Genomic DNA, 13,491 nt, shown 5'->3' on the forward strand with positions numbered 1-13,491 from the left:
ACACACACACACACACACACACACACACACACACACACACACACACAAATAAAACAAATTAAAATAATAAATATATTTAAGTGGAATGCATGTATAATAATGAACCATAGTTATGTGGTTTAGTGACATAGCAGCTATCCTCTCTTGTATAAGCCGACTCTGTGACAGTCTCATAAGGGTGAAACCTACCTATACTCTCTTAGGACCCATCCCTTTGTTATTTGTGGAAGGAGTGATCACACTGTTTTGGGGTGAACAAAGTTGGAGTCTGCTTGGAGATTAATGTCCAAAGGGCTTCCTGATAGGCATATGAGGTGCTAAAGGACTTCTCCAAAGAGTTCTCAGAAGTGGAATGGTCATGATCACCCGCCTACAGCACTGCTTAAGGAATTGACCACCAACATCTTTGTTCCCCAGAGATCTCTAAAGTTAAACATCAGCCACAACATAGGTCAGATTATCTGATTAATTGCCTTAGGAGTCAGTGCACTATGAATTATCATTATCTATCATGACTCAGGAGTTATAGCCTATCACCAGGATATATACAGAACTAAAAGCATCTAGGTCAATATATGTTCAACATATGAGGTCAATTGCTCATCTTCAGCATGGGACAGATAAGTAAATAAAGTATATAGAGTCCCCAGATCCTGAATCAAATAGTTGATATAGAGCCAGGATTCAAAGCAGACTTTCCCAAAGGCTATGGTTTTTTTTAGTATCTCCTTTTAAGCCTCTAACTTTTCCTTTATGATATGTAATCACACTGTTTATGTACAGAGTTTCTGTGACAATTAAATATATGTAAAGCAGAATTCTCGGCAAATGAAAGAATTCACCATGGCTGTACTGGAATGATAATGAGTCTTTTCCTCTGGGGAACAATCATGAAACCTCTCTGGGGAGGGAAAAGGAGCCCTGACATGGTGGATGACAGAAATAGGTTCTGTAGAGGTGAGTGAGCTGGAATAATCATGTTGAAAATCTAACTTTTAAAAAAGTTGAAATCCTTGGTTATGAGTTGACCTTAAGGACTTTAATTTTCAAGTATGGAGAATTTCACCATGCAAATATTTTTTTTTGTCTGACCATATAAGATACAGGGTTTGGGATACAGCCTGTATTAGAGTCCTTGCCTAGCATTGACCTGGGTTCAATGTCCGGCACCCAAAAGAAAACTGATTGCATACAAATGTGATCATTTAAGTAATTTTTCTAATGAAGGGGGAAGAAAAGCAGGGCTAGGACATCAAATTAAACCTCCTTTACAGAAAAATAATAGCTAATAAATTCTGAAGATGTAATGAAGCTTGGAACAAAAACATTGCTGGCCTGGCAAGGTGGCTCACATGGTAAAATGTTTGTCATACAAGCGTGAAGTTGACCCTCAAGAGCTCATATGAAAAGGCTGGCATGGCAGTGTATGCCGCCTGCAATCCCAGCCCTGGAAAGGCAGACATGGTCTGATCTCTGGGGCTTGCTGGACAGTCAGTCTGGAAGAATCAGTGCGCTGTAGGTTCAGTGGGAGTCCTGTCTTAAAAAGGACTTTGAAGGGCTGCAGAGATGGTTCAGCAGTTAAGAGTTTTGCTGCTTTTCCAGAGGACCTGAGTTCAGTTCCCAGCACCCACATGGTAGCTCACAACTGGCTGTAACTTCAGTTCTACAGGATCTTCTACTCTCTTTTGGCCTCCTTGGACAGGAGACATGCATACATCCACTCAAACAAAATACTTATACACGTAAATTTTTTTTTAATTAAAAAAAAAAGTAAGGGGGAGAGCAATTAAGGAAGATACCCTACAGCAACCTCTGGTTTCCACACCCACATATACACATGCACCCCTACATAAACACACACACACACAACCCACAAGTTAATAACTAAATCAAACAGGAATCATCAGTCATTGATGACACCGTTGAGAGACAGTTGATAGGTGTTAGGGTTTGGATTATGATAACTGAAACAGAAAAAAAAATGTCAAAGTTCTTCTTATTCCTAATTACCCTGCAATATACAGAGCTATTGCAGGCCTAATTTAGTCAGGTTCTACTGAGGATCTGCTAGAGGGTAGTTCCTAATCCGACACAATTGGTGTTCTTATAGCAACAGGACTGCACGAGGGTACAGACGTACAAGGAGGTGCCACGGATGCTGAATTGAAGTGCTGCACTGGGAGCCTTGGTGTGTCCCTGGCTACCAGAAGCTGGAAAGGCAAGACTTTCTCACCACAGGATTGACAGGGAGCATGGCTCTGCCCACGCATTGTCTTCCTGCTTCCAATCTCTAGACAATAGACATTTATAGTCATAACCACCCAATCTGTGGGTGCCGTGTTACCACAGCCTAGGAAGCCAACCTAATGAAGAACAGATTGACTCAGTGCACCCAAGTAGCACCCTGCATGTATGAAAAGTGGAGCAATCAGAGGGGAGATTTGTCAGTTTCCGCTAAACTTCACATCACCAAGAGTGGGCCACCTTAATGCTGCATCCCTCCTGGTAAGATGCCGTAGGAAAGACACACTATCACTTTTATTTGATAGGCTGACTACAGTAGGAAGGCAGAATTTATTTACTTACAATTGGAGTCTAAATTGGAGTCTAATCTGGCTTTGCTACTTGCTTTTTTTTTTTTAACAAAGAACTTTAAAAATTACATTTATTTGTGTGTGTGTGTGTGTGTGTGCATGCGCGCGCGCGCGCACATGCCACAGTATGTGTGTGGAGGTCATAGGACAACTTGTGGGTGTTGGTTCTTTCCTTCCACCATGTGAGTCCTAGGTATTGAACTCAGTTCGTCAAGCTGGGTGAAATGTGCCTGTACCCCCTGAGCCATTTCACGGGTCCCTTGTTACTTACTTTTGCCAACATAATACTGCTGAACTGACAGAACCAAGTCTAAGCCAAGGCTCAAGAGAGCTTCCATGTTCCTTTGGTCACGCCAGTCCTGATGGGTGTCACCTTTTATGGTGAGCTGTGTCCACCACAGGCTCATGTGTTTGGACACTTGGTGCCAGCAGGCAGCCCTGTTTTGGAAGGTTATGAAGCTTTAGGAGGTATAGCCTGCCTAGAGGAAGTGGACAACTATGGAGAGGCCTTGAGGTTTTAGATCCCAACCACATTTCCTGTCTGTTCCCTGCTTTTCCATCCTGTCAAGATGTGAGGCAGTAAGTAGTCCCAGCTGCACACAGCAGGTGCCATTATGGAGCTACCTGTCACTCTGTTTTTTGTTGTTTTTTTTTTTTTTTTCCCCAACATCCCTTTAAACTGTGAGCCTCTAAGCCCTTCCTCACTCAAGTGGTTTCCTGTCAGGCCACAACAACAACAAAAAAGTAACAAATACACTTGAGATGCCAGAGAGAATCAGAGATCAACAGAACACAGCCTACATCACAGAATGGTATAGACAACGGTTCTTAATATCATGTCACTGAATTTTAGGGGCAGTTTGTTATGTAGCAACGGATAACTGTTACAGACACATACATTATATCCTTGCTATCAGAGTAAATGGAAACTAGTAAACTAGTCAAGAGGAAACAGAAGAATTTACAACATAGGACAGTTAATAACAGCTGGCCTAGATGCAAAGCAGGGTCAGTGTCCTGCAAAACAGAGTGGGAAGACTGGTTAGACAGGATACAACTGGGCTTTACAATTCTTGTCATCATTTGGCTTTTTAGACCAGGTAAGTCTTTCTTCTGAGAGCCAGCGAAGTATTGGACATCCAGCAGGTATGGCAGTAGATATTACATGCCTTCTTTCGATTGGATGCATTTTATCAGTGAAAGCTTCCTGAACTAGAAGCTTAGTGTTCAGTGTGGCAGTGTTGGAGGTGGAGAACTTTTTAGAGGTCCTGCCTACTGACAGCCTACTAACAGCCCTGCTCTTGGGATTAACATAGTTCTTGAAGGAACTCAGTTCTCCTAAGTATGGGTTGTTACAAGAACCAAGTGATTCAGCCTTTCTGCATGCTGGATTCCTTTTTGTTTCTCTGCTATATTGGAATGCAACCAAGAGTCTTTTTATCAAAGCCCAAACAGATATGATCATTTTGATCATGAATTTTTAGCCTCCAAAACTATGAATCAAATAAACTTAATTATAAACTATCCAACTTCATGTATCTTGTTATCATAACAGAAAATGAATTAATGCAATGCCAGAAGTACCTCATAATAAAAAATATCTGTGAGTATTGTTAAATGTCAATCTCGGGACACTGGACTAGAGGAAAGAATCAAATGCAATGCTAAAATCTCAGACCAGGGGCTAGGGGATCTAACTCATTTGGTTTATTGCTTGCCTGACAAAACCCTGGCTTCCATCCCCAGCAGGATGTAAACTGTAAAGCATTCAGGATGTAGAAGTAGGAGGATCAGGAGTTCCAGGTCATCCTTGGCTACTCAAAGGGTTCACAGTGGACTGTGTGAGACCTTGTCAAAAGGAGAAAGCAAGCACACAAGAAGAAGAAGAAAAAGAAGAAAGAGGAGGAGGAAGAAGCAGGAGGAGGAAAGAAAAGAGAGAAAAAAAGGACACAGATTAATCTTTGAGACAAAGGGGAAAATTCTTATATAAGGCATTTAGACAGTTGTAGAAAGTTTAATACGAACTTAAAGATTTTATTAAATCATTGCTAATTTTCCCAAGTCTGAAGTGGTATTATAGTCATATTGAATGCCCTTACTCTTTGAAGGTGTATGCTAGATAATTTTAAGTGAGCTGCCAGTTAAACATTTTAATATTCAACTTATTTTCAAATGCTTCAATGGAAAACATGTCAAGTCATATGAGGAGATAAAGTTAAGGTGAAAAATATATAAACAGTAGCTGAAGAGAGATGAAAATGTAAGGTACTTAACTGTATCTCTTCAAACTTTTGTAGGTTTTTAAATCTTCAAAACAAAAAGCTGGGGTCAGGGGACTCATCCCTTCTTCTGGTTCCTTATTACCTAATACATTAGGCGCAGGCTGCTTTAAGTGAATCTGAGGCCCCCTTTAGACTTGCCTGGACAATGAGCTAGCTCCAACCATGTGGATGGGGCTGAAATGAGACAAGGAATGGTCTGGGGATGGGTGTGTATACCTGGGAACTGCACAAACTCATGAGGTCACTGGCTCACTGTCCCATCAAAAGTCTAAGCCTCGGAGCCCCACAGCTGCATCAGCTCATCTATTGAGGTCAGACCCTGGTCTCTTCCTGCTTTCTGCCTCCATGCTGCCTCTGAACCTAGCACTGGGCAGCATCTGTGGGCTTTCCAGACAACTCTGGTAAAGAGGCACCAAAATCCAGGCTGTCTGGGACCAACATAGTCTGATTATCCCTTTCTTTGAGGAGGTGGCTCTTATTCCTGTGCATATAAAAAAGAAAGACAAGGGTCCTTTAGATGGGACATGAACCATTCTCTGGCCATACAGTTGCCCAAGAAACAAGGAGGTTGAGGAGGTTGGAGTCTCTGTAGCTTCACTTCTCTTAATGATACTGGCTTTGTAAATCTATTCTTTCCACAATAAAACCTAATTTCTTGCTTGTATGTGTGTATGTATATGCATGTGTGTGCTTGTGTTTGTGTGTACATGTATGCATGTTGGGGAGGAGTGGGTTGGTATGTATAAACAGGCATGCCAGAACCTAATGTCTTCTTTGATGACTTCCATTTATCTTTTTGAGGCAGGGTCTCTCACTGAACTTGGGTTCACTGATTGGTTAGATTGGCTGGCTATACACTGCAGAGATCTGCCTGTCTCCATCCCCCTTGTGCTCAAGTTACAGATGTTTTTTTAAATATTAAATTTTTATTTTTTAATATTAATTAGTTTATTTATTTTGTATGCCAGCTGTAGCCCCCTCCTTTATTCCCTCCCAATCCCACCTTCCCTCCCTCATCTCCTCCCTGTCCCTCTCTAAGTCCACTGATAGGGAAGGTCCTCCTCCCCTTCCATCTGACCCTAGCTTATCAGGTCTCACCAGGACTGGCTGCAGTGTCCTCCTCTGTGGCCTAGCTAGGCTGCTCCTCCCAAGGGGGCTGGGGAGGTCAAAGAACTAGCTGCAGAGTTCATGCCAGAGACAGTCCCTGTTCCCCTTATTAGGGAAGGCAGTTGGATACTGAGCTGCCATGGGCTATGTCCGAGCAGGGGTTCTAGGTTATATCCATGCATAGTCCCTGGTTGGAGAATCAGTCTCAGACAAGCCCCTGTGCCTAGATATAATTGGTCCTTGTGGAGCTCCTGTTCTCTCCAGGTCTTACTCTCTCTTCTTTCATATAATTCCCTGCACTCTGCCCAAGATTTGGTTATAAGTCTCAGCATCTGCTTTGATAGACTGCTATGTAGAGTCTTTCAGAGGCCCTCTATGGTAGGCTCCTATCCTGCTTCTCGTTTTCTCCTACTTCCAATGTCCATCCTTGTCTTTCTAAGTAAGGATTGATCTTCTTACCCTGGGTCCTCCTTCTTGTTTAGCTTCTTTAGGTGTACAGATTTTAGTATGTTTATCCTATCTTATAGGTCTAGTATCCACTTATAAGTGAGTATATACCGTGTATGTCTTTCTGCTTCTGGGATACCTCACTCAGGATGATCTTTTCTAGGTCCCACTACTTGCGTGCGAATTTCATGACTTCCTTGCTTTTAATTGCTGAGTAGTATTCCATTGTGTAAATGTACCACAATTTCTGTATCCATTCCTCAGTTGAGGGGCATCTGTGTTGTTTCCAGGTTCTGGCTATTATGATTAAAGCTGCTACAAACATGTCTTTGTTGTGTACTTGAGCATACTTTGGATATATGCTTAGGAGTGGTATAGCTGGATCTTGAGGTAGCACTATTCCTAATTGTCTGAGAAAGCGCCAGATTGATTTCCAAAGTGGTTGTGGAAGTTTACATTCCCACCAGCAATGGAGGAAGGAGGGTTCCCCTTTCTCCACAACCTCTCCAGCATGTGTTGTCACTTAAGTTTTTGATCTTAGCCATTCTGATGGGTGTAAGGTGAAATCTCAGGGTTGTTTTAATTTGCATCTCCCCAATGGCTAAGGACGTTGAGCATTTCTTTAAGTGTTTATCTGCCATTCTCCATTCCTCTACAGAGAGTTCTCTGTTTAGCTCCATACCCCATTTTTAATTGGATTACTTGAGTTCTTTATATATTCTGGATATTAGCCCTTTGTCAGATATAGGGTTGGTGAAGATCCTTTCCCAGTCTGTTGGCTGTTGTCCTGTTTAGACGACAGTGTCTTTTGCTTTACAGAAGCTTTTCAGTTTTATGAGGTCCCATTTATTGATTGTTGATCTTAGAGCCTGTGCTGTTGGTGTTCTGTTCAGGAAGTAGTCTCCTGTGCCAATGAGTTCTAGGGTCTTCCACACTTTTTCTTCTAACCAGTTTAATGTGTCTGGTCACTTCCAGCTTTTTTATGTGGCTGAGGTTCTCATGCTTTTGCAGCAGGCACTGTACCAATTGCACCATCACCCCAGCCCTATATATATTTCTGGAGACAGGATCCTGTTATGTAGCCCACATTGGCCTTGAATTCACAGCAGTTCTCCTGCCTTAGCCACTTCCATGCTGGAATTACTGACATATGCCATTATACTCAGAATAATTTCTTAATTTGTACCATGTGACACAATAGAATTCAAATCCAAATATACTGCATAAGACATACATATAACTACAAGGTATAACATATAAAACACAAGCAAATTCAGAAGCCAAAAAGGAAAATGCTGATAAATGAATTTGTGTAAAACATTTAAAACTTTTATATGGTGAAATGAAGATGATGGCATCAAGAGCAGCAGCAGAAAAATGCTGTACATAGAGCCAAAGACAAATGGAGGAGAAATTGTTTGCAATCCAACAGAAAAAGTGCTTATGCATTATACAAGAAGGTCTTAATTTTGTAATTTTAGTAAAAAATTGAACAGAAAATGGGCGAAGAATGTGAACAAATACTTCACATACTAAAATTAAGAATGCTGCTGGGTGTGGGGGAGCATACGTTTAATCCCAGCATTAGGGGAGGTAGGCCAGGCTAGCCAGGGCTACACAGTGAGAGCGTGTCTCACAAAATAACAACGAAAACAAACAAAAAGTAGGAATGGCTAAGATAACTTGGAAAAAAACCATTCACCTTCATAAATGCTTACAGAAATGCAAATCATAACAACATGCCCATGTTTCTATGAGTAACAGATGTTTAAAGTTCAATAAAATGTGGTCTTTTGTGGTTATAGTAAGTGCATGCTGCTGGTGGGCATTAAAGCAGGACAGTGGGGAGGTGACAATTTGGAAGAATTTCATGGTGTGCATGCTGCTGGAACCTAGGGCTTGCACATGCTGGGGAAGGGAATGCTGTCATTCCCATTTTAAATATACATATATTATGATCCAGCAACTTCTTTAAGTAATTTATTCTATGGATAAAGTCACAATACAGGTTTCTAAAGACAGGAATGTAAGGTTATTCATGGAAGCATTGTTTATGATAATGATAGTGGAAAGTGGAAAGAATTTAAATATATATTAATTAGGAATGCTGGCTTTATGGCATATCTAGTGACTAAAAGATCTCCATTTGCTAATATGGAGTTCTGCCAATATGTTATTAAATACATCATACAGCATACTGTAAATTATATAATTTACTCTGCATAGAAGCATTGTATGCATTCTGTATCCTTAAATGGAGTAACATAAGCCAAGAATTAGTTCTCAGTGTTTAACCTATGATAAAGGCAAGAAGGATATTTTTTGCTTTCAATACAAAACTATTTTGAAGTTTCTATTTATGTTAATCATTGTCATGTCTTACTTTTACAATTAAAAATATGTAAAATATACCTCAAAACAACTTTGAAAATGCCAATCAATGCCCCTTCTGATGCTTTTGTAGGAAATGTCTGAACTACTGAAGCAAGATGAGGGTTGCATGCTGGTTAAATTGCTTTTAGCTGGGAGTGCAACTATGGAAGTGTACTGAGCCATTGTAATGAGGAAGATGATTCTGAGTGCATAAGAAGACTGCAGCAGAGCAGCTGGTAAGTTCCTCAAGCACCTTGAGGTCATTCACCCTTCTCGCCTGGCTCATGCCCAGCCTTCAGCAAGTCTCAGATTTGAAAGCCTAAGTGGCCCAACAAGAGGAAAGCGATGTGATGAGAAATTTTGTTTATCCTGTTTCTTTCCCTGTCTCTGGACTTTCTTCAAGAACATGAAATTAGAGATATAACCATAACTCAAAGGTACTGAGATAAGAGAAAATTTTGAAAAGGCGCTTAGATGATTCTTACTCTTTGTAAATGCACCATGCCTGTGCTTGGCTGGCATTCTTTAAAGGACCCATGGTATTCTCAGGTCCACAGCCTCTCTCCCCAAAAATGGGAGTGTTGGTGGCAGAAGGATTCTGGCCAGGTAAACAGAAGGAATGTGAACAAGCCTAAAGGTTTCTGTTCACTAGAAAAGCAGATCTCTCAAGAAGGTTTCTATTTATCAGGAACCTTGTCCCAAAATCTTCCCTGAAAGGTCAGCTACCTCAGGCAGGGTCATCTAGTTCTGGGTCAATCTAGACAGCCCTACCCTGCTGACTGTCATATATAATTGCTTGCTTTTTCACCATTTTGCTCTTCTCTTTGCCTTGGCAGTTTGATCCCCAATAAATCTTTCTTTCTGCCTACAGAGCAGTCTAGTTCAGTAGTTTCTCTGCACCATCTCTTATAGTTCTGACTCTGAGAGGATGGCCTCTATTGGGACATTTCTCTCTCAGTAAATTGGCACATTTAGTTCCTGATGCAATGTCACTTAATTTCTGTTAGTCATTTCACAGCTGGATGTTTGGAGGAGCAAAATCTAAAACACTTAGGGCTGATTTCACAAGTAAGCCGAAAACAAGGCCTTCACAGTTCCTGTTTGTAATTTTCAAGTCAATAAGTCATGTCTGCCTTGGTGGATGTTTCTCTCTAACCTGTATCAGTTGTCTGCCGAGCTGTCTACCTGGCTTCCACTTGGCTCAGAAACCTGGGGTTGTGGCCATCCTGTTACAGGTGGATGGATGCCAGGCTGCCCACCGTTGTTTGTTATTAAATTGGTGATGCAATTTTTGTTTGGCAGTTTATGACTGTAAAGTTATTCAAGGATGCTGCTTAAAAATACAAGTGAACTACCAAGAGAGATACCAGAGCAGATCATAGGTTTATTTTTTAGGCTGTTATTTTTTAGGCTGTTCAGGGACAAAAGCACAAAGTTATTATTGTAGATTGTTATGAATCCTGAAGATGCACATACAGGGATCATTATTGCAGATTAGCTCGTGACAACTGTTCCTGATTTACTTATTTCCTCAAGAAGACACTTTGAACAATTACTGAAATGCCTTCCCTCTGTAATTACAATAATAATGATGATGATTTTGCAACTGAATATGCAATTCAGGGCATATACACTCAACTGTTTTTAGCTTGTCTCTCTTTTTACATTGATGTCAGCTGCTGTCTCGGATTATGAAGGACTGAAAAGGACTTTCCAACCAAGGGTCAATGAGCTACATGACAGAGTCATCTGTGGCCAATCTAGGAAATCACTAAAATAATAATAATTATAATAGTATTTAAGAAGCAAGCTGACTATGAGCAAGTTTTTTTTTTTCTTTCTCCCTTTTTTTGGGGTGTTTGAAGAGAGAAACCTATTTTTAGTACTTATCTGCTCTTAAAATTAAAAAATAAAGTATCTTGTTGAATAATAAAATTACAAATGTCTGACAATGCCTATTCCTCCCTATACTTCCTAGTTAAGGAGTGTCAAGAGGGAAAGATGATATAATAAGATAAAGAGGTGGATAGTGTGGGTCAGGGGAAGAGAACAGAGACAGGAAGTGGCAGCTGCAGAAAGGATAGAGGAGCACACAGTATTGAGGGACAGACAAGGGTTAAGAGAAGTTTAGAATGGAAGTGATGGGCAGAAGGTAAAGACAGGGTCAGACAAGAAGAGAGAAGACATGGAAAGTTACAGGGGAGACTGAGGTAAGAAGATTGACAGTTGGATGCTAGCCTGGCCTACACAGGCAGGTACTGGTCTGTCTGTCTGTCTGTCTGTCTGTATCTCCTTTCCAGCTTGCATGCATAGAGACAAATGAATGAGGTCAGGCCTGGTAGTGCAGGCCTATCCGGTGCTCAGAAAGCTAAGGCAGGAAGAAGTTGAGTTCTAGGCCTTTCTGGGCTACATAGTGAGACCCTGTCAAAAAGAAAATAAGAAAATACATAAATCAGTAAATAGGAAAAATTAAACAAAAAGAAATAAATAAAACCAGAAAGGAGAAGCACAAGTACAAGGTTTATATTGGAGGATTTTTTTTTCTTTTTAAAGTGTATGATGGTTAGTGGCGTTAACTTGAGAAAGTCTAGAACCCCCTGGGAGATGGTCCTTGGAGCTTGCCTGTGGGGATGTCAGGCTGTGGGAAGAACTCTGCGGTGCATGGCACCATTCCCTTACTGGATCTGGACATAGGGAGCTGAGCACCAGCAGATAGACCTTCACTGCTCACACCTGATGACAGATCACGTGATCAGCTGCTGTCAGCTGCAGCTCCCTTGACTTCCCCAATGTGAAGGATAGTGCCTTGAACTGTGAGCTAAAATAAAATATTTTGTCATGGCAATATGAAAGAAACTGAGATAGGTGGGGTGCAGTGGCACAAGCCTTTTGTCTTAACACTTGGGAGGCAGAAGGCAGGTTCATCTGTGAATACAAGCCCCTTCCCATCAATGTAGTGAGTTCCAGGCCACCCAAAACCACATAATAAGACTCTATGTCAAATAATAATAATAAAAAGAAAAAAAAGACAAAGCACATGTCTTACAAAATCAGTACACCCCCAACTCAAGTTGGACAAAATTAAGATGGAGACCAGAGGTTCTAGACCTTCTGGTATGTGTTTAGTATGGCATCTCTTTAAGTTGGTTGTGGAGCTGAGTAGTGGTCATTACAGCATTATTTGTAAATATGCAGGAAGAACATAAATCACAATTTTCAGGGACCAGCAAGATAGCTCAGCAGCTAAAAGCACTTACTGCTAAGCCTCCCCTGCGCGCGCACACACACACACACACACACACACACACACACACACACACACACACAGTAGCTTTGAAATTTATTAACATGATAAAGTCTTCTATAAAAGCTTGCATTTGAGACTGGTAAGATGGCTCATTGGATAAAGGCATTTGCTGTCAAGCCTCCCTCCCCTACCATCCCACCCAGAAAATAAATAAATTGAAAAACTTGTAGGTATGATAAATTCTTCTACCAAAAAAAAAAAAAAAAAAAAAAAAAAGCATTTAAGGGCTGGCAAGAGGACTCATCAGTAAAGGTTCTTACTGCCAAGTTTGATGATCTGAGTTCAATCCTCAAGACCCACAGGGTAGAAGGAAAGGACCACTCCCACAAGTTATCCTAGGGTATGAGTGATTTAATTTGATTCCAACATTGGGACATCTAGTACTTTTTTTCCCTTGAATATCATTTCAGCTCAGACTGATCTGGGATATGGTAGAACCTGGAGACACATTGCTATCTCTTTGCTATGTGCCATTATCTGGGACATTCTGTGTCATCTGGGACATCCTGTATCCCCTTGTTCCCTGACTTGCCCTCTGGGTTCTCCTCTCTAATGTAGAACCGTCCAAAATTATTTTTTATTACCAACTTTTCTATCACAGTCACTCCCCAATTTATGGAACTATGGGATTATTTCTAGATGATTCTACTCTATTTTATCAATACCCATCATTAAGAAATACAACATTGGGTCTGTGGCCTTACAGCTATCACCAATATCACCACTAATAACATATATATGTTATTATATATGATATGTATATATACCATTTCTGAACAGACACATATAAGTCAGGTGTGTTCTCTCTGCCTGGTACATGGAAGAGGATGGGTTAGTGCTCACTTCAATGAATGGATGGACTTTGTTTAACTAACAAAGAAAGGGAATTAGAGCCAACTAGATAAATCGGGGAAATCAGAGAAACTAGTTATGTCTGGTGTTTCACAAAAGCCAAGATATGAGTAGGGGAGGGGGCATAGAAAGAGTCTGACTTCAAAGCTCCTTAATCTTGGACATTTCAACCAAGAAGGTTGGGACACTTTTTCTGAGCCAATTGCAACCCCGACCCCCGGCCTTTTGGCTCTATAATACTCTAGGAAATCAGTGTTAATTGCTCTTTTGAAATATCATTTTGTCAGCTCCATTTGGATGTGGCAATTTGTAAAAGCACTTTCCAGCAGTTGACAGTTCATCCAATATCTATGTGGTACCCAGACATTTCCTGGGACTTCTGCCCACCTCCTATGCGGCTGGCAGTATCTGCCAAACCAGGATATGTGCTCAGCTGGGATTAACTTGGAACCAAGTAGTGCTTTGTTGTACCTAAGATTTGTTTAAATTCTGCAAGGGTGAAGGGCAGCCCTACTTAATCCCAATAATA

The 13,491-nt window shown here is 40.9% G+C and overlaps 1 protein-coding gene across 1 annotated transcript in view; it reads left to right on the forward strand.

Annotated features, from left to right (window-relative positions):
- The window catches only part of Mkln1 (muskelin 1), a 143,132-nt gene that overhangs the window by 2,092 nt on the left and 127,549 nt on the right, over nt 1-13,491 (forward strand). Inside the window, exon 2 of the mRNA XM_055608211.1 lies at nt 8,895-9,039. The gene's annotated coding sequence lies outside the window, so the exon portion shown is untranslated. The remainder of the gene's footprint in view (nt 1-8,894; nt 9,040-13,491) is intronic.

This window comes from Psammomys obesus, unplaced genomic scaffold, assembly GCF_907164565.1.
Source record: "Psammomys obesus unplaced genomic scaffold, mPsaObe1.curated_primary_1811, whole genome shotgun sequence".
Classification (NCBI taxonomy): Eukaryota; Metazoa; Chordata; class Mammalia; order Rodentia; family Muridae; genus Psammomys; species Psammomys obesus.